General features: G+C 44.7%; 1 protein-coding gene across 12 annotated transcripts in view; it reads right to left on the bottom strand.

Moving 5' to 3' along the window:
• Window positions 1-26,740, bottom strand: part of NMNAT3 (nicotinamide nucleotide adenylyltransferase 3) — a 99,339-nt gene extending 72,599 nt beyond the window's left edge. For 9 of the 12 annotated variants that reach the window (XR_008477603.2, XR_008477605.2, XR_008477604.2 and 6 more), the window contains exon 1: window positions 26,444-26,740. The gene's annotated coding sequence lies outside the window, so the exon portion shown is untranslated. Of the gene's footprint in view, window positions 1-4,572; window positions 4,735-7,829; window positions 13,023-26,443 lie in introns of all 12 variants that reach the window. The other 3 variants (XM_054247340.2, XM_035277772.3, XM_078354104.1) reach the window with 3 other exon arrangements.
• Window positions 26,741-27,504: the final 764 nt, after the last annotated feature.

Raw genomic sequence — 27,504 nt, 5'->3', positions numbered from 1 at the left:
TATGAAGAACTTTGGTAAAAAGTATAATATATAAATAACCACACAGCATAAACACTCAGGAGTTAGAGACTAAAGAATGGCTTTCGTTATATGATTTTCATTTTAGGTTTCCCAAGCCTCCATTTTTTTTGCAAAGTAGTTTCTGTATGAGGCCTTTGCTCAAGGAGGTACATTTCCAACTAATCTGAATGGAAAACTAGCAGACGAAAAACTCCACCAATGATTCCATATATATTCATGCCGAAAGATTCAAAAGCCAGAGGTTATTCTGAGAGGGGAAGGCTTCCTACTGTCTGATAGTAAGAGAAGAGAAGCTAACAATGTGTGGTTGGTGCTTTATCTGCAGATAATGCTGCTGACCACTGCCAACGACTTTGAACTGCTTCTCCCTCAGACAAGGTGAGATTCCAGACTCCTGAAAACCAAGGGGTGCATATCAAAGGCAGCTGCTGGAATTAAGGTGGCCCACATCTGTGGTACAGCTCAGACTGTGTGAGAGCTGGCAGGTCTGAGGGCAGAGTGAATCCCTAGAGGCCTGGCCTCAGGGTCCCAGGTTCTGCACAGGGGAACAAAATGGCCTACTTAATTACTTCCCCTACCCTATCCCACCCCCTTAATGGCCTAGTCAAGCTTCTCCCAGCCATAACTCAGTGCCCCTTCTCCAGCTATTTCCTGCCTTCTCTGCTATTCCAAAGTAAGTGTTCCTCTGAATGCTCCATGCTCCCTTCCCTGGCAGAGGGAAACTGACAGCCTGGGTACCTAAGTCCTCCATTCCTCACTGAGCAGCATATCTGGGGCCCACTCCTTGACCTGTGTCCAGCCCTCATGGTCCACCCAGCTTCAGGCCTGCCAGATAAAGTTCTAGGTCCTCTCCTAGAGGCCCCAGAGCCTAGGCTGAAGGTGATGCTGGGAGGAAGACTTCTGCCCTGGGAAGACCCTCCTGCCCTGGGGTCTACCTTTAGCCAGCCAGGGCCCCGGCCAGGCATGGCATCCCAGAAGACTCTCAGCCTCACTGCCCTGCAGCAGCCAGGGGCTGTAATCCCCCTTATATTTTGTGGGTACCCAGATGATCGACCTCACTGTATGTAAGGGGACTCAGAGCTAAATGGCTCTGGGTGAACAATCCAAGGAAAGCTAAAGAAGAAGCATTTGCACTGTCGAATATTTCCAGCCATTTAAGGGCACATATATTTCAGATGCTATTACTCCACTTTTGCAGATGAGGAAACTGGGACTTGAGAACTGAACTTGTTTGCCCAGGGTTGCACAGCAAGGAGGAGGGAGCTAAGATTCGACCCCACCCTGCCGGGTGCTCCAGGTATCTGCTGGGCTGTGTAGTGTGGCCCCTCAGGACCTGGGTGTGAGCAAGAGCAGCCTATGGGTGGCAACAGCACTTCTCCGTGGCCCTAATAGTGGCCCTCATGAGGACTTCACTGCTTTGATTCTAAGGTTCCCAACAGTGCAATGTTTTTAAGTGAAATTACAAAAATATCAAAACCAAATTAAATCCCCTTTAATTTGAAAGCAAAAGCAAACAGATGTCCTGCAGCCTCTTCCCCTGGGAGAGGGTATTGAGATCCAATAAGCTAAGTCTCTTCTCTTCCTTGAGAGAAGCTGGGAATCACCACAGAGCCAAATGCAGCTCTGCCTCTGTGAGAGCAAACAGCTTTGGCTGTATTTCTGGAAGTCCAGAAGCAAAACCGACCAGAGAAAAGCAGGAGTTCCATGCGCCTCACCAGTGAGAGGCACATTCACTTAAGAGAGGATTAAAAAGATTCAAAGTACAAAATGGGTTTCATGATAAGTATTTTACTCTCATTTTATTGAAATAATGGAGTTAAAATGTTAAAGAAAAGGATAGATTGGCGGCGAGAAGGGGTACCATAAGTTCCAGTTTAAGGAGTCATTGCTTCATAAATGTCATTCTGTTGGTATCATTCTGTCATTTTCTCTGCCTGCTCCATTTTATAAACATACTTATGTTTGGATTAAATGGCTCCTAAGAGGTCATCTGTTAAATAACATGGGACTCAGGGGTGTGTGTGTGTGTGTGTGTTTTAATTCAAATGCAAAATATCTTACACCTCTCAATATGTCATGGAATGCAAAAGGTGATATTATTAAAAATTCCCTAAATTAAAAAAACTTCTATTTAAAATTAATGGAAATCAGAAGTTATGAAATGCTTATGTGAGTTGAAGCCGTTATTTTCTGAGCAATCAAACAGATCATTTATCAGCAAAACCTATTCTTTCCTTTTATACTCATAGTTCATTAGTTTACATCATATTTAATAAAGTTATCTGCTTATATCAGCAAATGCAATCATCCCCGACACTTTTGGAAACAACTGACTGCTAAGTGTAGTAGCCATGTGGTGGGGACAAGAGGATGCCTGAGAGGGCTCAGTTTGTTGCCTTCATGGTCTCTGTGCCTAGCATGGGGCTGGAACATAAGCCAGGTTTTTAGGAAATGCTGGCTGAATGGATAAATGAGGTTCCCCACAGCCCAACCCCACTCTAGCTCCAGAAACTCCTCGAGCAAATCCTGGCTGCCTAGACCTTCTTCCCCTACTTCAAATTCACTCACTGCTTGAGACCTAGGGTGTGGCAACATTTGAGAGGAAGGTGGAAGGGACCAGAAACATTTTCTAGTCTAGCCTCATCATCCCATAGGTCAGCAGGTTGGAGACAAGCTATGAGACCTAGTCAAGGGCAAGTAGTGCCCTCTGACCAGTGCTTCTGCTACTCCCTCTTGTCCCTCAGTGTCCAGGTCCTAGTAGAGTACAGGACACACACAGTCTTACACGGGGACAGTTCCCAAAACCATCATGCTTGCCATGTCGTATGAATGACATCTTTCAGGCAGGATTCGCACTTGGCTCCCCTTTACTTCCCTGTGGCTAGGAGCATGAGAGGTACCTGATTAGCTGAAAAGCTAAGCATTTGGCAATTAACCTGCAGATAAAAATAAAGTCAACTTCAAACCAGGGGGCTGATTTAAATGTAAATAATGTGTCCCAACTGACCTATGAGGCTGGAACTGACTCAGAATGAGGATGGTGATGAAAAAGTAAGGTACTGGGAGACATGCCCATTCACTGGCAGGCCTGTGGGCCCACCAGGGAGAGAGAGCCAGACGCTGGGTTACAGAGCAAGGGCAAAAGTGAGAAAACTTGCTTCCTGGGCTCACAGCTGATTCATTGATAAGACTGACCTCCTTTAGACGCCGAAAACATTTGTGTGTCCTTCAGTACTTCTAACAATATCACCAAAATAAGATGCAAAGCAGCAAACACATTGCTGTCCTGATTATGGTACAGAGGCAAAACTATTATGTTTCTCGGGCTAATTTTGCCTTTGATTTGAAAACTGGGAGGCCTAACTCATGACCCCCCCCAAGTCCATCACAAAAATGAACACAGACACAGAGGACCCAAGCAGCCCAACTGGCTGTGGAATGCATTATGGGATTTATGTTATCAATGACTCTATGTCATAACTGTGCTTTTCAAAGACAAACTTTAAAATGGTTTTAAAGTCCTTGACCGCCATTAATAATCCCTTCATTCAACAAACATCAAATAGCAGCTACTCTGAGTCAGGCAGTACACCAGGAACAAGGGAGACAGAAAGACATACCACAGTCATGCCTAGAGGCTCACCTGTCTCTGCTGGGTGGGAGACAGAAAGGCTAAGGATGATCACAGCCCACGGTGGGAAGAGCTGGAAACAGCGGAAGCCCTGGTGGGCAGAGGAGAGCCTTCAGCCCAGTCAAATTAAGAGTGGGGGAATGCTAGGAAGAAGTAACAGGTGTTTTGAGTTTCAAAGGATGACTAGGAGTTAGGCAGGTAAATGAGTTGGGAAGAGAAAACAGCATTTGCAAAAGCCTGGGAATGTGAGAGGCCATAGGGCATTCTGAGGCAGTAACAGGGTCAGAGGAGTGGCTAAGGTACATGGGAGGCCTGGGCCAGCTTGCCAAGAGTCTTATGCTCTGTGTTGACAAGGTCCACTTTGATTCTGATGGTGGTGGCTGGTAAGCCTCTGCATGTTGTATGCAGGAGAGGGATCAATCTGTAAGTGATTACCTGAGGGTCTCCTGAACAAGCTGAGCAGCTCTCAGGGATGCTTTCCTTTATTCACTGCTCCTGAGGCAACAGCAACTTAAAAGCCTCATTAGCAGGCAGGTCTCCAACTAACAAGTAAGCCTGCCTTCCCTTCCATAATGCCCTCTCTCTGAGGCCACAGCCTCTTTCAATTGCATTCTAATTTCAAGAAGTGATAAACATATGCTCATGTTTCCATTTACAAGTTTTTGATTATCAGCCTGGCATTGTAGCTGCAAATTACCCATTTTCTATTATAATTATTTTTACTTCTCTAAATGAAGAAGAAGAAGCATTTCTAAATTACTGAAGTGCCCGCGCCACAGAGGGAGGGAAGTAGAAAGCACTGCGGCGTCTTTTGCCAATGGCAATATGATAGCAAGAGTTTGAAAACCAAATTGTAAGCTTGTGGGATGTGTCAGACCAGGCCTTCCAGATGGGCACATTTGCTCATTGTGATTATTTACCTAAAACCTGGCTGGATTGCAGCAAACCCGGGGTGAGCTGGGCTGGTGGCAGAATTGCTGCTGGTGCGGGTTTTCCAAGAGTGGTTCCTTGAAAACTGGGCTGCTGTACGTGACTGGCCATCCCCTCACGCTCCTGGGATCTAGATCTTGCTTTTTCTGATTCTAGCAGGAATTTTAAAAGATTAGAATGTCACTAACTCAGATACGTCCCAGCAACTACAATATTTGGTAATATGATTAAAATTCAGCCATGCTATTTCCTAAAGAAGACCCACGGCAGGGCCATGTCTCGCTGCCTTACTGCCCTGGTCAGGGGTGGCTGGGGATGAGGTCGAGGACAAACCTTGATAATTAATGAATAGGACGCAATGAATGCAGGTCACTAGCTGAAGTGAAAAGGATTCTGTCATGCAGAGTTGCAGACCTTTTGGCAGCTTAATGTCGCATTTAATTGGCATGTAACAGTAACTGACAGAGTGGCATGTAAATGAGAGCACAACCATGGCTTTGAAGGTCCTGTTGGTGGCTTCGCTTCTCAAGTGCAGCTTGAATGAGCTAAACAGTTTTGTTATTGTGACGACCGTCCAAATTCCTAACATCTTCCATGTGTGACTGTGCTCAGTCCTGGGGACAGAGGCATGGAGGATACCCTCTCTGCTCTCATGAAACTCATTTTAGTGGGGCAGTCAAATATGGAGAAACAACAAACAGCTACTTAAATATTCAAAATGTCAGCACTTTGGGAGGCTGAGGCAGGCAGATTGCTTGAGGCCAGGAGTTTGGGACCAGCCTGGGCAACATAGTAAGACCCCCATCTCTACAAAAAGTTTTTTTTAAAAAAATAGCTGGGTATAGTGGTGCATACTTATAGTCCCAGCGAACTGGGAGGCTGAAGTGGGAGGATCTGTTCAGCCCAGGAGGTTGAGGCTGCAGTGAGCCATGGTTGTGCCACTGCACTTCAGCCTGGGTGACAGAGTGAGACCCAGTATCTAATGACAAATGAAAACCAAAATGCTATTTGTAGTAAAAAACAAAAGGTCATAACACTGTAGCTACAGAAATTCCAAATCTTGTTCTTTTTATATTTAAACCTTCATGGATGACAATAATACAATAATAAATCAAGCATAACAAATCAATAATAACTAAAAGTTAACATGCTATTTACTAGGCGCTTTTCAGGTCTACTGACTCATATTTTGGCAGTATGTATACTGTGCCTATAATTACTTTTATCTTTAATATTTGCAAACACTGCAGAAATTTGCAGAGAAGTACTATCATCTTGCTTCTGATGGGGACACAGAAGCTCGGGACTCCATCCCAAGATGTGGAACTAGGAAATCCAGGCAAGTTCAAGCTCCTGTAGGGAAGGGCCTGCCAGGCCATTTCACTGCCTGCTGCTTTTAGAGGGGCAGAAACTAACTAAGCCCTGACTGAAGCCAGTCTGCCCCACCATCCAAACCACAGGATCTTTGGTATTCAAGATGGGCTTATTCATCTTTGTAGGAAATAAATGTAATCAGCATATTCACCATCCTTTAGACATCAATTATACCTTCTTCCCTCAAGAGTGAGTTGTTCCCCTTCCTGGGTATCTTAAGATATTTGCCCCAAGCAGAGGAAGGTAAAAACAGGTAGTGCAGCAGGTGTCAGAAATTACTCTTTCTTCAGCAGCAAAGTGAATGCGGCCTCCAGTCAAGATTCAACAGGAGTGTATCTTGGGAGGTGTGCAGTGGGTTGTGTGCTGTGGCTGTCGTGGGTATGTGCTGGTGTTGCACGGGTTGTCATAGAGAAGCACATGCCGTAGTGGGGTGCTGTGGGGGATTCTGTGGTGTGGAGTCTGCCATGGAGGGGTTTGATGGAGAACAGGTCTCTAGGTGTCTCATGGGGAAGTGTGCCATGAATGTGGGGTGAGGGTGGGTGACAGGAGGGCCATGCTGCACGATGTGTTGTGGAAGTCATGTTGTGGGGGATGGATTATGAGGGTATGCTATGGAGGATACAGCATGGGAATGTCCCATGAGGGTACACTTTGGAGGGTTTTGCTGTGGGGGGTATCATGGTAGGTGTGGTGGGTGGTGCCGTGAGAGTGTGTCTTGGGTTGCAATGGGCATGTTGTGGGGTTGTGCTATGGAGATATGTCCTGAGTGACTGTGGGGCTCCCTCGAGGGCTCCCTACCAGCCCAGAGAATGTCATTCTTGCCCACCAGAACTGCCTAATCCCCATAATAGTAAGTGCATGCCCCAGGAACCCACCCTCACTCTACCCCGAGCCTTCACATTCTCTGGTCTCAGCGTAGCCAGTGGGCATCACAGGTGGCATGTTTTGGGGTTCTGCTTGTTGGAGGAGCTCAGGAAGCACCCCTCTCTGTAGTACAGCTCGGGTAGTATCTGCAGGTCACATCTAACACAGCTTCTGCAGGGATCCTTTCCCAGAGCTCACTGCCCAGCTAACCCGTCCTGGGACTCCCCAAGATGCAGCACAAGTGAAAGGAAGGAAATACCCTTGGCATTCTCCCCTGCAGTGGGGCCTGGCACTGAGGAGTCTAGGCTCAGAGTCTGCTCTCCCAGTGCAGCAGCTTCTCTTAAGGGCGCACCCCCGCACCCTCGCATCCTCGCACCCCCAGCTCATCGCGCCAAGCCTCTGGCCTATTTGACTTCTGCAAGGAGCCATCCCCTAGCAAGACCTGGGGTGGCAGAAACTCTAGAGCTCAGACATGCAGATGAAGTACTTGTTTGTTTTGAATGTATGCATCAATTCCCCCCAAACTTTATTATGAAAGATTTTCAAACAAGAATTTTAAAGTGAACATCTGGATATCTACCACCTAGATTCTACCATTAATACTTTGTTTTAATCATATATCTACCCCTCTATCCATTTGGCAATCCAGCTTATTTTTTTGATGCCTTTCAAAATAAGTCGCAGACAGCAGCATACTTACTTCTAAACACTTCAGCATGCATATTTTTAACCAGAGTTCAGTATTTGTTTAGCATTTTTTCCTTTCTTTGAACATACAATGAAATGCATAGATCTTGAGGACACCATTCAATGAATTTTAACAAATACATGCACCATGTAACTCCTGCCCCATCAACATATAGAACATTTCCCTCACCCTGAACATCCCCTTGGGTCCCTTCCCACTCAATCCCCCATGCCCCTCCCTCAAGCGGCCACTATTCTAAGTTTTTCCACCATAGACAACATTTTGCCTCTTTTAGAACTTTAAATATAAATAGAATCATACCGTATGGTCTTCTGTGTCTGTTGTACTTGGCACAACGTTTCTGAGGTTCAATCACGTTGTTCCGTGTGTCAGCGTTTGTTCCTTTTCATTGCTGAATGGTGTTCCATTGTTTGGCTGTACCACAGTTTATCTGTTCTCCTATTGATGAATTTACTTTTTTGTAAATAAAGATGATCCCTGAATCGAGGCCATTCTATAATATGGTTGCTCTCACCTGCATTTGGACCTGTTTATCTTGCTGAGCAGATCGGGGTGCTCAAAGCTAGCACAGCTCATGAGAGTGCATGAAGAACATAAATAGGGCATATTATCACCTTTATGACAGAAAGAAGATCAAAAAGCACAGTTCTAGAGATTCCCCAGGTGCGATGGAATGCAAGATGGTTTCAGGTGAGAACTTAAAATGTCAAAAGAGAATATATTTGTTATTACAACAATGCCCCATTTATGGCCTGTGAAACTAGTTTTCCTACATGCAAGGGATACATGGTTTGCTTTTTAAATACATCTGTTTACATAACAAAAAACTGATTTAAATAAAAATATTAAACAAATATATAGGGGGAGTAAAGATAAAAACCTCATGAGGCTTGGGGCATGTAGATTTTGAGGTGTGGGAAATATTCTTGAGCAATGGTTGTCAATCCTAGATCCACATTAGAACCACCTGGGAAGCTTCAAAAATACCCCTGCCTGAGTGACACAACCCAAGCCTTTCATGTAATCGGTCAAGGTACATCTAGTCATCCATAGTTTTAAAAAGCTTCCCAGGTGATTCTAGTGTGCAACGAGGGATGAGAAACATTTTAGAAAGTAGTAATTTTCAAAGATCAGCAGTATCAGTATCACCTGGGTGCTTCTAGAACTGCATGTTTTAGATCCCACTCCAGACCTTTGGCATCAGAAATCAGGTCTGGGGCCCAGCAACGTGGGTCTTAACTAGCCCTCTTGGTGGTTCTAGTTCTTGAAGTTTGAGATCCCTTGTCTAGGGGTAGATGGGACAAGTCCAAAAGGTCACTGCTGCCTCCGAAGACGAAGGTCTCCACCACCATCCAATCCAGCCAGTGTCAACTAGGTCTGCCTAATTCGGCTCCTGGGAAGCCCCTCTCCTCCTGAGGACAGAGAGGTTGGGTGGGTGCCGAGTGGTGAGCAGCTGCTGGCCAGTGACCAAAGGGATGATATCCTATAGTCCATTGGGAATTAGCCTCAATCCACAGACCAGTTAATCAGCCCTCAGAAAATCGAGTGTTGACTACAATTTTATTTTCACCATGATTTTTGATTAACAGTGACCTCCTTCCACTCCATTACCCTTGTTAATTGAGAATTGACTACACAGTTAAAATGAATGTTTCCTCCACTAACAGAGCTGTACCAGATTCATCTTAAAGTCCCTCACAGCTCAAGAAAATGTGATGAGTCTGCATATATATTGATCTTATACAATTCATTTCACCAAGAATTTATGAAATTACCAGTAAGATCACCTGTTATGCATTCATGTCCAAAGGCTTACAGGAAAGAAATGGAGTTTTATTTAAAGATAACATTGTATTTAGAGAGCTAAATCAGAACTTGCACAAAGCCTGGCCTACTGATAGCAGTGATTTCTCTATTAAAAGATACTCAACACAGTTCTTCAAATTTGGTAAAGTCTTTGGAAATATTGTTACCTTACAGTTAGAGGGAAGATAAGGTAACAACAAACACTCCAAAGTCTGCTCCTTTTCACCAGCTGGCTATTTTAATAAGGAAAAATACAAAGTAAGAGGGGACTAAGGGGAGATCAAGAAATCTGATTATCTGTTTCGATGCTAAGTCTGAAAAATGAACTTTCGTGTAACACCAAAAAAGATTAGAATTTGCTAAGGAAAACATGCTGGGGAATCTGAAGTAACATATGCAATGCCTATTAAGTAGTATTTATCATGAGATATTTCACAAAATATCATTGTCCTTTTTTTCTGTACCATAATGCAGTAAAGGAATAATGTCACCATGGAGGAAAAACCCACCCGTTTGTGGAAGGACAGGCGCAAACCACAAGGAATCTTTCAATGATTTTAGGTGTCGTAAAAGACTCAGCCAACTGTTTCTTATTTACCCGACTGCAGATTGATTATAAAGAACTCAACAAAAGCACCTGTGCAACGAGGAGACCTCAGAATCAGGTCTGGTGATAAGACTTTCTTGGAGCCTGTTCCCAAGATCTGCGCTATCAAATGGCACCTAATGTAGGGCCATGTCTAGTTCAGCCTAAGTCTGAGTATATCCTAGCACTTAGTGAATGACTTAAAAAAACTTTTTTAGCTGGGTGCTGTGGCTCACACCTGTAATTCCAGCACTTTGGGAGGCTAAGGTGGGTGGATCACTTGAGGTCAGGAGTTCAAGACCAGCCTGGCCAACATGGTGAAACCCTGTCTCTACAAGAAATACAAAAAATTAGCCAGGCATGGTGGTGAATGCCTGTAATCCCAGCTACTTGGGAAGATGAGGCAGGAGAATCACTTGAACCTGGGGGCTGAGGTTGTAGTGAGCCGAGACAGCACTCCAGCCTGGGCAACAGAGTGAGATTCCATCACAAAAAATAAAATAAAATTTTAAAAACACATTTTGTTATGTGAAATTGCAAACATATAGAAAAGGAGAAGGCTAGGTGTGGGGGCTCATACCTGTACTCCCAGCACTTTGGGAGGCTGAAGTGCAAGGATCACTTGTAGCCAGGAGTTTGAGACAAGTCTGCATAACACAGCAAGACCTAGCTCTACAAGAAATTAAAAAAAACTTAGCCAGGTGTGTTGGTGTGTGCCTGTAGTCCTAGCTACTTCGGAGTTCTGGGGAGAGGATCATTTGAGCCCAGGAGTTCAAGATAATAGTGAGCTATGACTGTGCCACTGCATTCAGTTGGGCAATAGAGTGAGACCCTGTCTCTAAAAAGAAAAATGGGCAACAATAACAGTATAAGGAACTGCCACACAGAGGTCCCCCCCAAATTATTGACATACTTCTATATTTACTTCACCTTCCCCCGCTTAAGTATATGAAGACACATTACAAACACCATGATATTTTACCTGTAAATACTTCAAAAATAAAGAGCACTTTCTGAAATAAGGACACTGTCTTACTTTTCCACAATATGATCACACCTGAAAAAACTAATAATTAACAAAAGTTCCTTGGTATCACCTACTAGCAATCCAAACATCAGTGTACGTTTTTTGGAAAAATAAAACACAGACACAGTTGTGGTGACTCCAAATGGTAGAAGTGAATGTCCCTGCAAAGTCCTCAAGAAGCAAAGCCCCCATCTGGGGGCTCCATCATTTCCACAAGTGTACCAGGATGGGAAGTGGCACTTCCTCTAGTGGGGGCCTCCTCTTGGAGATATGGGGGGCTCTCATTTCCACAGGCTCACAGTATCCAGACACAACTCTTCCAGGCTTCCTTCCAGTAGCCAATGAATGCCAATTGTCTCTCTTCTCTCATTAGGGTGATGGCCAGGCAGAAGCTCAGGGGGGTCCAAGAGAGGCCTACATCCTACCAAATCCTCAAGGTGGGCTCCTAGCTCCTGCTTCCTGTGATGTACGGTGGTGCTGCTGGAGATGGAAGTGCTGGAGAATTGGAGGAGGAAGGCCTTGCTGACTCTAGGAGCAGAGAGGTTCTCCAAGGGTGCCTTTGGCCACCCACTGGGGCTTCTGGTATCTCTTATCGTCCTCCTAGTAGTCCTGTGCCTTACCACAGAGGCACAGACTTTACTTCTTCAGACACCGGTCCATCAGCTATTCTCCCTTTCCTCTCTTTTAATGACCCCCCCATCAATATTCCTATTTGTTAAGCATCTGTTATGTTCCAGGATCTTTGCTGGGTAATTTTCAGACATGATTTCCTTGACTATATATGCCAGGCTTTTGAGGGAGGCATGGTTACTCCCCTTCACATTCGTTTCCTATGGCTGTTGTAACTAATTGCCCCAAGCTTAGTGTTTCATCTGCAACCTTAACGCCCCCAAAGCACAGAACCTAACACATTCACAGGTCCTGGGAATTAGAATGTAGACATTTGGGGGGCCATTATTCTGCCTACCTCACTGCGCTCAGAGCAGCAATGGTGCTTACTCAAAGCCACACAGCTATTATGCAGTACTAGACTCCAAAGTCAGATTCTGGGATCCCAAACCTAGCTCTGCTCCTGCTATTTCACTGTGTGATTTTGGGCCACTTAATGCCTCTGACCTCAGCTTCCTCACCTGTGAAACAAAAGGTAGTCTAAATACTCTCTAGGATGCCCTCCAGCAGCTAGTTCATGACCCTCTGAGCACCTGGGCTTCCCTCTAACTATGCACATGACTTGAATTCAGGACCCTACCGAGCCCTCACCTGATCTGTCCACACGGACCCTGGCTCAAGTACTGCCCATGAGAGGGGGAGATGTAGACTTATGGTCACAGCACAGACTTTCTTCTCTCCCTGGCTGGAATTTTCTGAGGCTTTTGTTCTGGGAAGCTTGGAAACATGGATTTAAGGGCACTTGACTATCTTCGCCCCAGCACCCTCCAAGCATACCACACCAATCTAAAGTCCACTACTGTGTTTCCCGCCCCCAGTTCCCAGCTTAGAGGGAAGTAAGGATTAAGGTCTCTGCACAATGAAAAGAAAAGCAGAAGGTGAGAAAATCAGAGAGTAAGCACAGAAATGTGAAGGCTTGTTTGTTGAGAGTTCCCAAACCAAAAATGTTTTAAATGCGCTTTTTAAAAGCACTTTAATATTACAGTAGCTATCAAACATATGAAAGTAGAGATTAACACAGGAACCCTTCCTTAACTCTCAGGTCTAGCATCCCACGGTTAGATACTCTTCACGGTCTGAACTTCCAATTTGGAATCACCATCCACAGTAGGCAGCTTTACTGTGTAGTCCTGCAGCACCTTTGTTTTCAAAACTGCTAGACTACGATTCCTCATGATTCTGAAAGGTCTGTCAATCAAGATGGCCAGAAAACTTCAACTTTCTGTGACAAATGAGTGGTCCAGGAGAAAATACATGATCCCTGAAGAGCAAATCTGATCCTCTTTCAATAGGGATACTGGAAAAAATAGTGTCTTCTGAGATAAGGGGCCATAAACTCCACATAAGCCTGGAACTGCCATCTTCCCTACCTTAAAGAATGAAGCCAGTTCAGCGGTAATGAGAGCTGAAAGACAGAGAAGGTGAGATTCCTAGCACCATCATCTAGCTGATAACCTGGACCCAGCGTACTTGATTCCCCAGAAGTTTTCCATTTTGTTGGCCATACGCCTCATTTTGCTTAATTTAGTTTCAGTGAAGTTTTTCTTTCTTACAATAGAAAGAATCTGGAATACAAGCCAGCCCAGAAAGCCTTCTTTAAAGCAACAAGCACAACTGTCAGTCTTTCTTGTGAAAATTAGAGTTTTGCCTCCTAAATTTAACAAAAAAAAATTATGTTCCTTAAAGAATACGTTTCCTAGCAAAACAATAAAAGTCTGAGATTTAAGAATACTTCCTTGACAAGAGAGAATTCTCTTGCTGGATTTTTATCAGGACAGCAATTCTTCAAGGATACCTTAGTACGCCTGTGTGATGAGTACCACCTGCACCCTCCCCCATATTAAACTCCTGTTGGTGCTATTTTTGAACAGGATAAACTGTCAGGGAGTCGTTCTGGGCTGACCTGGGAGACCACACAGAAACTAGGCTTTGGGCTTGAGTCTTCTGGGATACACCCTGTACATGAAGCCAGGCAAAACAGGGTAGAACCAGATTCCAGTTTTAGTGACAGATTGAGGAAGAAACCACACAGGCCTTACATGGTAACTGCCACTAAGAAATGCAGTTACAGATGCAATGGGAGGAGGTGAAACACAGGTCCCCCCAGACGCCTGTACTCATTCGCCCTCTTCCCTCCTTGGCACAGACCTCCTCGGCAAAGTGTGAACACAGAGTGCCCTGTGCTAGGCCATATGGAAATAAGTTACAGTGGCCACAGTCCATAATCCTTAGGAGCCATGGTCTGGTGAAAGGAGGCATGGTAAGTGCCATTATGGAATGAGGTGTAAGGCACTGTGGGAAGAGGATGACCATGTTGGCTTGAGCTCTTGAGGAAGGCTTCCTAATTCTCTCCCATCAAAGATGGTGTATTAACTGCGGAGTTGTCTGTAATGGTAAAAGACTGGAAACAGCTCAGTGCCTACCCACAGAAAACTAGTTTAGTGATCTCAAGTAAAGCTCACATTAGAATACTACTCAATTGTAACAGGAGGAAGAGAGGGAGAGAGGGAGAGGAGGGGAGGGAGAGAGGAAGAAGGAGAGAGAGAGGGAGAGGGAGAGGGAGAGGGAGAGAAGGAGAAAGGGAGGGGGGAGACAGAGAGAAAGAGAGAGAGAGACAGAGAGAGAGAGAGAGAGAGAGAGAGACACCTTTTGGTACTAAGTCATCTCCAGAATTATTTTAAATGAAAGAAAGCAAAATGTAGAACAGTGAGTATGAAATACTGTTTTGTATAAAAAGGGTGAAATATCAAAATACCTATAAACTCTGAAAGCATATGAAAACATAGCAGTGATTGTCTATGGGGAGACAGAGGTAGAAGGAATGAGATGAGAGGGAATATTTTCATTGAATATAATCGTATTTATTTTCCTTAACTTTTGAATCATATAAATATGTTACCTATCAAGAAATTTAATAAACAAAACAGAAAGCTTCTGTGGCATTCCAGGTGGTTCTCAGAGGAGTAGTCAGACATGTCGGAGGCCTGTGGCAGGATGTATTTTCCAACCCAGGCACAACAGCACACACTCTCCACGTGCTCAACAATGCTGGACAGTGACATGCCTCCTACAGAGAGGAGGGTCTATTCTGTCCCCCTGAAGATGGGAAGGCCAGAAAATATGGCAAAAGTGATACTAAGAGACTTTGGAGGGTAAACCGTAAGAGGTGACTAAGCTTCCACCTGGTCCTCCAGGGATACCTGTTTGTTTTTTTTTCAGAGTCTCCCTCTGTTGCCCAGGCTGGAGTGCAGTAGCATGACCTCGGCTCACTGCAACCTCTGCTTCCCGGATTCAAGAGATTCTCCTGCCTCAGCCTCTGGAGTAGCTGGGACTACAGGTGCATGCCACCATGCCTGGCTAGTTTTTGTATTTTAGGTAGAGATGGGGTTTCACCATGTTGGCCATGATGGTCTCAATCTCTTGACCTCATGATCTACCTGCCTTGGCCTCCCAAGGATACCTGTTCTGAGGACCCAGCTGCCATGCTGTGTGGAAATCTAGGCCACCCGATGTGCCATTCCAGCATCCAAGTGGAGGCCCCAGTTGCCAGCCACTGAGTGAGAAAGCCTTTTAATTATTTTATTTTGTGTTAATACATAATAATTGTATGTATTATGGGGTAACCTGTGATATTTTGCTACATGCATGTAATGTGTATTTATTAGGAAATCCATAACCTCAAATGTTTATCATTTCTTTGTGTTGGGAACATTCCTAATCTTCTCTTCCTACAATTGAAAAATCTATGATAAATTACTGTTAACTATTGTCACCCTACTGTGTTATCAATCACTAGAACTTACTCCTTCTAACTGTATGTCTTTACCCATTAACCAACCTCCCTTTACTGTACCTGCCTCACCCCTCCCTGACCCTTGCTGAAGATGGGTCATCTACTCTCACCATCATTCTACTCTGCCTTCATGAGGTCAACTCTTTTAGCTCCCACATGAGTGAGAACATGAAATATTTGTCTTTCTGTGCCTGGCTTATTTCACTTAACATAATGTCCAGTTCCATCCATGTTGCTGCAAATGACAGAATTTCATTCTTTTTTACGGCTGAGTAATATATCATTATGTATAAAATACCATATTTCCCTTACTGATGAACAGAATGGTTGGCATGCTGATAGACATTTAGGCTAATTCCAAGCGTTGGCTATTATGAATAGTGCTACAATAAACGTGGGAGTGCAGATATCTCCCCGATATGTGGATTTCCATTCTTTTGGGTATGTACCCAGCAGTGGGATTGCAGGATCATCTGGTAGATCTATTTTTAGTTTTCTGAGGAACCCCCATACTGCTCTTCATAATGGTTGTACTGTCCTTTAATACACCCCATCAATGATGTAGTAGCGTTCCCCTTTCTTTTCATCCTTGCCAGCATTTGCTATGTTTTGTCTTTTTTTATAATAACCATTTTAAATGGGGTGAGATGATGTCTCATTGTGGTTTTGATTTGCATTTCCCTGATATTAGTGATGCTGAGCATTTTTCATATGTCTGTTGGCCATTCGTATGTCTTCTCTTGTGAAATGTCTTTCGGATCATTTACACATTCTAAAAAATCAAAATATTTGGGCTTTTTTTTTTTGCTATTGTGTTGAGTTCTTTATGTAGGCTTGTTATTGATTCCCTGTCCTATGGACAGTTTGCAAATGCCTTCTCCCATTCTGTAGGTTTCTCTTGAGTGAGGAAGCCTTTGGAGTAGCTCCAGCCTCAACCACCATCTAACTGACTCTGAATGAGACCCAGAGTGAGAACTGCCTGGTTGAGCCCAGTCAACCCCCAGAATTGTGAGAGACAATACACTTACTGTTTTGTTTTAAGTCCCTAAATTTTAAGCCATAGTTCTTGGTTTGTGCGCTTGTCTTACACTTGATTTTCCAAGACAGAAGCTTTCTGACAAGCTCATAATGGTGTATGTATGGAGGTAGCAGAAACAATCTGAGAGGGGGCAAGTATTTAGCTGGCCTTGTGAAAGAAGAAATAGTCTAGAACAAACAAAACATGTTGACTCCAGATGCCTATAGGAGCCACATGAGGAAGCATTCAACAGGCTGCTGGACACAAAGGTCTGGGTTATTGAGAGAGGATGTGATAGAGATAAGGATATGGGAGGTATCTATACAAAGGTGATGGTTAAAAACCAGGTGTGTGAATGAAATTATCCAGGTGTAATGCATATACAAGAGGAACCCAAGGGAAGAACCTTGGGGATGTCCACTAAAGATGCCAGCAGAGGAAAGAGAGCAGGTAGAGAAATCAAAGAAGAAACAAAGAGGAAGGAGAAAAGAAAGTCCAAGAAAGAACAGTTCAAAAGGTGAGGCACAGTCTGAGGTATCACCTGTTGCACTGAAAATATGGACAGAGAAAGCCTGTAAGATTTGATAATGTAAAGGTTGCTAGTGATCTATAGCAGAGCAGTCTTCCTGAAGGTGTGTGTGTCGGGGGGGGGGGGGAATCAAAATCTCAGTGCATTTCCATTTATACAAATGACTTCAAACAAACTTTATAAGAGAGAGAATAGCCAATAATCTGGGGCTTCCTGTTTTATATTCTTAGTAACATTAAAGAAAATGAAGAAAGAAAACCAAAATGCACATGATAGAAGGAAAAAAGGAAGGGAGACAATCAGTCACTGACAAATAGAATACCCACACTCTGCGTAACAGAGAGGTGGCTAAAAAGGCACTAGGTGAACAAACCAGCTGCCTCTTGAATTCATTTTTTAAAAAAATTTTTTGTAAGGGAAACTATGATAACCTTTTTTGTTGAGCATTCCCAGAAATGGCAGGGATGAGTACAAAGATACCTAAGAGCACGGAGAGTCCATAGACTTCATCCAGTGAACTAATTCTGATGAACTGTAGCAGCTGGCTGCATAGAGAACTTTGTAGAGGAGAATTCAGGCTTTGGTATCAGTCAATGATGCCTGCCATCTGCACAGGGCATGGAAAAATACATACACACCAGGTATTTGTCATCTCAGTCTTTAAGGAATGCATCTTGGACCATAACTTAAAGGAAAATGGCTTCATTTATCTAAAACACTAAGACCTTGAATTCTTTCTATACAAATTCTAAAATGCCTAGAACTCAAAGCATATGAACTTTTAACCATTAAATCCTATTGAACTTACTACATGATTTACAATTTTAAATCATTTCTTGGAGTATGGCCTTCATTTGTAGTGACAAATATTCCAGTAGACTTAATAAATACATAGAGAGTGTTTCCAGAATCTGTATTATGCCCCCACATTTCTGCTGTTATTTCTCTTCTATGTACAGCAGAGAAAAGCATATAAAATCTACTGGGGCACCAGTTGCAGTGGCTCATGCCTATAATCCCAGCACTTTGGGAGGCCAAGGCAGGTGGATCACTTGAGCCTTGGAGTTCAAGACCAGCCTGAGCAACATGGTGAAAACCCATCTCTACAAAATACAAAAAAATTAGCCAGGTGTGGTAGTGCATGCCTGTAGTACCAGCTACTCATGGGGCTGAGATGGGAGGATTCCTTGAACCTGGAAGCCGGAGGTTGAAATGAGCACAAAGATTGTGCTACTGCACTCTAGCCTAGGCAGAAGAGTGAGACTCTGTCTCAGGGGGAAAAAAAAAAAAAAAGAATTGGGAGCCACAAAACTCTAGAGTGAATTAAGTTGAAACGTCAGCACAACCATATAGTATGCCTCATTTGTAAATAGATATTTTGATGAAGAGCTACTAAGTCTTTAACTGAAGAAGAAGTATTTCTATATAAAGCAATGACTGCAAAATATATATCATAGCACCTAAAGCTGTAACTACAGAAAATTTCTACCATCCTCTTGAATTAGTGAGTACAGTGAGTAAACCCAACATTAATATTAAAAGAGGGCACTGGAGATCTAATTATGGGTTGATACAAGAATAAGGTTAAATATTTTCTCTTAATGAAATTTTCTCTTAAAATCATCTCAATCTACTAGAAAAATAACAGGAGTAATCAAGCTACAAGGGAGGAGAAAACATTGCCACAATAAAGACAAACCTGACACACTCAGGCCTTCTTTTAAAGTGTTGGGTCTTAAACCGTACAGTTGCAGAAAACTGGCATTTTGCCACTAAAATCAAATTTTGGTAGTCTAATCCAATTCACTAGGAAGAAATACGGTAATGTTTTTCTTATTTAAAGTTTTCCATTCATGATTTTTCTCTCAAACCTTTGGGGTTGGTTATACTTAATGCAGTCTTCAGTGTGGTGTAACTGGGTGTGATTTAGCAGGGAATTGTGGACTTGGTTATCTTCAGTTTAGTACACTGGTAACATTCATGGTGTTAAAGGGAAGAAGGGTGCAGCAGACACTGTTAGTGCCATGCCCTGAGCCCCAGGCCTCATCATCTTACAGCAAGCCAGCCTGACTTCCACTGACAGCATCTCCATCTCTTTGCCTGAGTGTTTTACCCGGTGACTGGAACCTGCCAGAAGAACTCGAGACTTAACTTCCCCCAAGGAACACTCATTGCTAAACCAATGAGTGACGGAAATGGTACGTGTATACCCAGCCCCCAGACTCATGAGGGGATAACTCTGAGATGGTTCTACACTGGCTCTGGAGATCCCCAGCAGGAATAAAGTCCAGCTGCTCCTGCTGGTCATCTACTTGATGGTACACTTCCTGGGCTCAATTCCCTACTTTTCGCTAGTGCTTCCTGGGGTCGACTCCCAAATAAACTACTCAGACTCAAGTACTTGTCTTGTGTCACAATTTCCCAATATTTAGCCAATTGAATGAGTTTAATTTAGAACATACCATTGGCCATGTACTAGGCTTTGGCCAGCATTAGGTAGCAAAGAATACACGGATAGAGGGCCATCACAGTGAGAGCTGGCAGTACACACTAATATCCAGTTCCTGAGGTACTAGAGAACAGTGCCTGCAAGACAGAAGCCAGAATGATACAGGGCTACCCTGAGCAATTGCTAACTATCTGTGTTGGGTTGGGGGAAAGAGTTTGCTGAAACGTCACCAACAAGGCCTCTGAAGGTTGCAATTCCAAATCCCCCCTTCCTCCCACACTACTGGGGACCGGGAGAGGCAGTGGCCTTCTTTAACTTAAACACCCTGAGAATCCAAGTGTACAGGGCCAGGATGAGCACATCTGCCAGTCATTCTGCCACAAACCCAGAGTATATCCTGGACTGAAAACATGGAAGTAGGAAGCCAAGTCTGGCTTTTACATTTTTCTTGATTGGATGATTTAATTCAGGCTAAGGCCACAAAGATCATGCCCCTAAAACTGCAAACTGAAGAAAGATCATTATTTAACTTGGCTGATTTTAAGATTTTAAAAAAGCTATAGGAATAATAAAACAATATAGAAAGCTTGATATATGAAAAAGGTTATCCATAATTCCCCTGTTCATATGTAACTCCTGTCCCCTTAGAGGGTTCCCTTGAAGTCTGTTTTCCTAAATACGTCTGTAATGTAATGGTGTTCTGGTTCCCAGAGCAGGTTAAGGTTTCCTATGTGACTAATCTTCATATTTTTAAGTACTACATAATATTCCATCAGCCTGGTATTCTGTAATTTGTTCTCTTCCTATATTGCATATTCAGGTCACTTTTAAGTTTTCACCGTTATAAATAATGATGCAGAGAGCATTTTTATACAGTGGCTCTTTCTACTTTTCAGATTACTTTCTTAAAGCAGAATCCCAGAAGAAGCCAAAAGGTAGCAGCATTTCAGTGACAGCTGAGACAGGCAGCTCCTATACTTTTATCATCGACAATCCTTTGATTACTTGCAAAACACAACATGAGTAACAGACAGTGCATCCTTTCTCTCACAAAAAAACATTAAGACAAGAATGATCAACAGCATCATATAAGTTACACAGAAGAAGGCCAGATGGGGAAATGAAAGCAAAGCAGTCTTTGATACTAAGTATGAGGCTTGTACAATAAACCTATTACTGATCTTTAAAATGAACATCTGAAAGTGAGTAATAATTTCAAGTTAGACTCCTACACACTAATTCATGTAACAGGCATTCTGTCCTAATGATCACTGGCTCACAAAGAAACTTCCAGCCTTCTAAAGGTTTCTCTTTATCTGACCTGGTATGATTCCCTCACTGACACTGACATTCATTCACTCCCATCTGCCACTTAGTGAGCCCAAATTCAGGTTGGTTTGCATCCCATGTTTTCATCATTCTTTTCCTTTCTGGTTGTAAACCTTTCAGCGAGCAGCCTGGGTGATAGCAGAGCTGCTGATGACAGCGGTTAGGATGGAATTAGGCTGAGCCATGCTTGTCAGCCTTGCTCCATACTCTCCTCTTTCCAGGACACTGTGACAAGGGGGAAGGACCAGAATCAAGGCTGTAACGCCTATACACCTGCCTTTAATATGCTAACTCTGCTTCTGCAAGGCAGTTCCAACCTCCTCCCTGGGCTGTGTCCTGCCTTGACACTTCATTTTTACAAGAGAAAGCAGAGAAAGGGGGGCATGCTGATGGAAGGGGGAAGGCAGGAAGAAGATTGGCTCTAATTTAAAACCATCTTAGGAGCTCTAAAAAGTTGCAGGTTGACTGATGGGCACATTTTACTCCTCAAAACCCTTTTCATAAATATCCACCACTTAACATGCACTTTCGAGAGGCATACATACTGCCAACGCGTCAGCCTTTATGAAAGGGAGATTTCCAGAACCACTTCTCTTCTCCATGGCTAAGAGCCACACGATTACAATCCTATTATAACTGTATCTTGAGAATATGGCCCTTCCTCACCAGTCTGGGCAGGGCAGTCAAACTCACCCCACTAAGAGTAGCGTGGAGGCCTTCCCAATCTCTGTGCAATGATGCAGGCTTCTCTTGCCGCAGAGAAGATGGCAGCTCATCCCTGGTAATGAGGTGTACATCTGAGACTGGCGGGGGTTGGAGATGTATTTTGTCAACAGCTCTGGCCAAAGTAACTCTCTAATAATATTCAAGTACGGATAGACAGTGTTTCCTGAGGCTGTTTGGATCACCTCTTATTTTGAACAGGACTTTACTGTGGTTTTCTTCAGTTCTCAGTGGAAATGGATGGGTTTTGAAGGCAGGCACAGTGCCCCTCTGGAGAACTGCTGGTTCCTCATGAGGGACTGTGCTGGCATGGTATGGCTCTGCATGGGTAGAATCGCTGCCAGCTCACCCTGCCACAGCTGCACACAGATGGGCCTATTTTCTGGACAACAGCAGTCAGCAGTGCCCTTCTTTCCTTTCAGACAGTAGACCACTAGCCCCAACACGATAAAGTCTGTGCTGAAGCCTCAGTCTGGTGTGCCCAGGAATATCGGAGGAGGAAACAAATAGGCTCTCGGGTGGACTCTGTCACTCAGAAGGGAAAGGGCTCCAGTGCCCACGCCACCAGATTTACCCTCTGGTGAGCTGGATCCCTGCTTGCTGCTGCCACCCAAAATGAGACATAGGATGCTGAGAACCAGAGCATCTAACCAGACAACTTCCTAGGAGGCACTCTGGAAACTATAAAGGGTAGGTAAATTGGAACACAGCATTATTCTCCCATTTGGAAGCTGAAACACAGTTGTTTTTAAAAGTATACATTCTCAGTAGGATGACCTTGGCAGCATACACCATTGCTTATCAGGATTTATAGAAAAATATCATCCAGTGGTCTTCAAGGGTATATGAATAAATGAACATAAGCCTCCACCCAACACTTTGGACTCCTCTATCTATAGTGATACTGACTAAATTTATCTATCTTCCTCCCTTCCACATGCTGCCCTGACACACCAGGCTCCTCCTTCAGGAGAATTAACCCAGTTTAAAATGTGTTGCTGTGTGTGTCTATGTGCTTAATTCTGTTGTTAAATCTAATGATGTATGTGGGCTCCATGAGGGTCAGGACTATGTCATTTTGACTCACTGAATCCCCAGGACATTGCCTGAAGTATTTGTAGAACAAAGAAAGAGAGGAAGGAATGGAGAGAGAGAGAGAGAGAGAGATTGATTGATTGAGAGAAAGTGCCAGGCATGGTGTGGAGTACACTCCAGAGCTATGGAAGTGCTCACAGTCCAGCAGACAAATAATTCAGGGTGCCACCCACTGGTACTCTGGGAAGGCTGAGGAGTGGATTCTGGAAGGCTTCCCTGCAACAGAGTGTGCCTCTGCAGCTGCCACAGGGGTTCTGGATTTAGGGACAGCTCTGGCCAGAGGCAGGGACAGCAGAGAGGCACAGGGATGCAGATCAGGCCTTCACTGGGCAGGAAGCCAGCCCAGACACAGCACTCCTGGGTGGAAAGAGCAGAGAGTTCTGACTTTCAGACACATGATTACCCTCATCCTAGGCACTTCCACCCAAAAACCTATTACAGAGCAGCTTAGATTTCCCTAGAGCTGATTTCTCGGATTCTCTCTGGCAATAGAATGCCTTTCTATTCCTAATTCCTAGAGTGGCACATGGGCCTATGTGTATGTGAGAGACACAATGATGAAGGAATCATGAGTCCACTGTGGTTTGTTCAATACCATCATGCGGAACTGCACAGCTAAACCAATGGGGCAGGAGCTGCCATACCGAGGCCTGCCCTGCAAAATGGGATCTGTCCATCTTTACTGGGGAACCATGATAAACGAGCAAAGACAGACACTGGTGAGGACAAGCCACTTTATTTAAGAGCTTCGACAGCCCAAAGTGGTTTAACATAGATGCATGGAAGATTTATTGAGATGATAAAATACTTGAACTTGAAAGGCACATAAATTATAATTTTGCAGTTTTTTCTTTTTAAAATTTCACATAGTCAAGTGCTTTAAGTAATGAATGAAATGCACATAAAGTTGATTTTGTGTCACACAACCTGTCTGGTTAGTGTCTGCAAAGTGCCTTTGCTTCCAGATGGGACTGAGTTCAGAATCAATGCCACCCATCTGTGCCTGCAGCCTTCAGTTTTGTCATCATAGTGGAACTCATTGGGAAGATTAATAAATATAATAATAAGGCAGCCATTATTGACAGGGCACTTACCATACTAGACGTTGTACACTGAGGTCAGTGCTTCATATGCTATCTTGCTTCATGCTCCTAACAGCCCTATGAATTAGGTACAATGATTCTCATTTTAAAGATGCAAAAACAGATTTAGAGCACTTTGGTGATACATGGGAGGTCACACAAGCAATTTTATCTGACTACAAGACTGTGGTGTTCACCACTAAGCTGTGACACACGTGAAACTATTTGGCCTCAGCAAATGCTTAAATTAGTCATTTTCCTCTACCTTCACATTCCTTTTTTAAACACACACACACACACACACACACGAGTGAAGAATCTGCCTCTTGGGTTTATGTTCATTTATTTGTTCATTACTGATTCCTGCCTTTTTGGCCTGGTATTCTGCTGCGTGCAAGGGTTACAAAATTAGACCCCAAGGCTCCCAGGTCAAAGAGCTAGACCAGTCTCCGGCAGTTACCATGCTCAAATGGATGCGTCTGCAAGCAGGGAACCCCCGCTCAGTCATTGGTTAGAGACACATCATCAAAAAGACCATTTTTAGACCCTAGTTTCCCCCAACTTTTGCTATGTTTTCTTTGGCTTGAGTCTACACAGATATTCAAACTCTGGGGCTTTCTGACATGCAGCTGCTGAGGGGCCTTTATCATGCAGAACACTCCTTCCTGCTGCCAGGATCTTGCTTTCTGGCAAAACCCCTGCAACAGATAATCTAACCCCTGGACTAATCACCCAGCACAGTTTCTCAAACTGCCCTCACTCCTCTCCCTCTCCCCCTGCTGCCCTGCCTTGTTTCATCAACTTTTGCCAGACTAAGGAAAGATATCAATAGTTACAGTAGTAGTAACCTCCTACATGTCAGGCACTGCTCTATGTATTTTAGGTCCTCATTAAATCCCCATAATAACCTTCTGAGGTAGATACTACAACTATGCATATTATAGTTCATTCAGGAGAAGGAGAGGGTGGGAGTTAATATTTCTTCAGGGCCAACGATATGCCAAGCACCTGTTAAGCCTGCACAATCCTCAAGACTCACATGGTGGGTAAGCTGCCCAGGGTCATTCACAGAGCTGGGAAGTGCCAGGTCTGTGACCACCAAGCCTGGAGGTTCCTTTCTCATGGGCTGGCACCCTGCCATGGTCTGAGAGAGGAAAATAGAGGCTGCACCATGGGCTGCCCTCTCTCCTTTTCCCTCCAACACCCTCTGTTAACATCTCGACTGTTTTTTTTTTTTAACCACTTCACACGATGCCAGGTTCCTGCCTCATTTGTGCTCCCTTACCCTCTGGGCCTCTCAGTTAGTTTTCATGGAACAATTCCTTTGTCTACACCAATGGTGTAAACAGAGCCAAATAAGAAATTGGGATCATTTGAGCTGACAAAACACAGTGAGCAGCTGACAGGTGTTTCCTGAAACCTAAACTGCTCTCCCAAATCCATAGGGTCTCAAGGTTGGACGTCCTCAGCAAGGTACCAGCATAGTTGTGCTTCTGGGAAGTCTTCTGTCCAATTTTAGGGGGTGACACTGAAAGCTGGTAACCACCAGTGAAATTCAGGAAGTGACTGATTCTCAGTGGAGCTGTGTGAATCACACCTTCAGGGCCTCCTCCAGCTGGAGGCTTTCTGAGAAATGTGAACCAGGTCAAAGGCAAAGACCATTTCCCCTGCAAGGCCAGAGGGTCAGACCCCTTCCTCTGGACTCTGCTAGGCTGAAATTGTCACTGTATTTCACCTAGCCCACCTGACATGGGCTCCAGGAGGGCAGGGCCCCTTTCTGATTCCTCAGAGCCAGGGTAAAGTGTACTCCAGTTAAATATTTCAAGAATGAATGATGAAACCAGTCATCATTTTAGAGAACAGGCTGTTTGAGAGATTCTACTCAGAACCCCTTATTTGATAGAGGAGGAAATAGGACTCAAGGAGAGGGGAAGTGAGCTTGCTGAGAGGCAGGCACACTGTGTTTAGTACAGAACAATATCCAGCCTTGGATGTTTAATGCAGAGTAACATCCAGCACCCATCACGCAGTGCTAAGTCACTTACATTCAACGTTTCCATTCTCAATGGGTAGGAGCAGTCCCATTTTACAGAGGAGGAAGTTAAGGTAAAGGAACTTGCCATCCCCCCAGCTCTCTGCAGGCCAGCCCCACCAACCCCCCTTTCCTCAAACAAGCCACATTCTCTCCCAACAAAATAAGTTTGCTCTATTGTTCTCTGCCCCCGAATTCTCTAAAGTTTTAGTTCCAGCAGGCTTTGTAGCTGGGGGCCCTAATAAAAGCTCTCCAGCACCCTATACTTTCCATCATCATAGCTCTGACCACAGTTTTAACGCTCACACTTGTTTGCATAATCGCTATTTGGTGTCTGTCTCCCGCACTGGACTGGGAGCTGCATGAGGGGGGGCACCACGTCTATTGGCCCGCCACTGTAACCCCAGCAATTAGACCAGCAGCGGGCACTGACTGGCACACGTTAAGTACTTGTTAGAAACGGTGCTTATATTTTTAACTGCTGAGTACACAACTGCTGAAGGTAGGATTCGAACCCATGTCTCTGGGGCCTGGTCATAGCTCAAGAGGTGCTAGGGGTTAGGTTGATACGCTTCTGCGAGAACCGCCGGCGCGCAGAGGCAGCGCGGAGCTTTTCCCCAGTTTGCGGGGTCCCGGAATGCTCCACACTCCGCCGCCACCAGTTGCCCGAGCGGGGGCGCCCAGGACTCCGTCGGGGGCCGGGAGTCACAGGGGCCTGGTCGTTTAGCCGCTATCTAGGTTCTAGCGGACTGACTAGGGCCCCAGGCTGCGCTTACCTGCTATTCGCCGGGCTCAGCAACGGCGCTCGGCGAGTCTCGGGGAACTGCGGGGGACTACGGGGAACTGAGTGGGACTGGGGAACCTGCGGGGCCTAGCCGGGGCTGTTGGTCAGCGAGCTGTCCCGCGCCCGACGTCGGGAGGGAACGACACTTGGTCTCGGCACTCAAGTCTGCCTCCCGCCCGGGAGGCCAGGGGTCTAGCCCGCGTCTTGCCCGTGCTGGGGGCGGGGCCTAAGGAGAACTTGACCTTGCGCTCCCCTGGCTGCCCAGAGCGGACGGAGTCTGAGGCAAAACAAACCTACGTCCCGCCCCCTCGCTGGGAAGGGCCCTACGGAGACCCAGCCCTGGTCCCGCCCCTGGCCCCTAAGCCCCGCCCTCTCCCCATCCCCGCCCCCGCCCCCGCCCCCTGGCTCCCAATAGTCGAGGCTCTTCTGTGTCGCGTGCGTGTTTGCTTTTTATTTTCCGGTTTTGTATTCTGTTTTGTATTTTTATTTAATTTTCTTTTTAAAAGACAAAAAATACATGAAAGTAACGCCCACTTACTTTTTGCGAAATAAAATTATCTAGATTTGCTTATAATGAAAGCAACAGGCCACCTCTCGCTCCCTCCCATCACAGCTCTTTTTAACAGTTCCTCCGTTTATTTCTTCTGGTGGTGACCCGCCTGTCGGGGGGAAAAAAAAAAAGAAGAAGAAGAAGCTTACATAGCGATTTCTTGATTTATCCATTGACTTTCTGCCATGTTATATGAGGATTTACTCTCTCAGCGGCCCCTGCTTCCCTTCTGACAAATTTACACCTCTATTCTCAAGCCCTGCCTTCGTGAACGCCAGACCTCAAAGCAGGGAAGGTTTTCTGGGGCCTGAAGCTTACACACTTGTGTGGGGAGAGGGTAAGGGGGGGCTGTTTTAGAAAGAGAAGACAGAAGCAAGGCTTGCCAGTGAACATTTATTTAGAAAGAGAAAAATCATAACAGAGTCCTGAGGCCTTGGAGATTGGGGTCCCTATCCCCTGAGACCTCCTTAGGCAATTTGGGTCACAAATTTGCTTCCCTAATG

The sequence above is a fragment of the Callithrix jacchus genome, chromosome 17, assembly GCF_049354715.1.
Source record: "Callithrix jacchus isolate 240 chromosome 17, calJac240_pri, whole genome shotgun sequence".
NCBI lineage: Eukaryota > Metazoa > Chordata > Mammalia > Primates > Cebidae > Callithrix > Callithrix jacchus.
The sequence above is the reverse complement of the archived record's forward strand: the minus strand, read 5'-3'. Positions and strand labels throughout refer to the sequence as shown.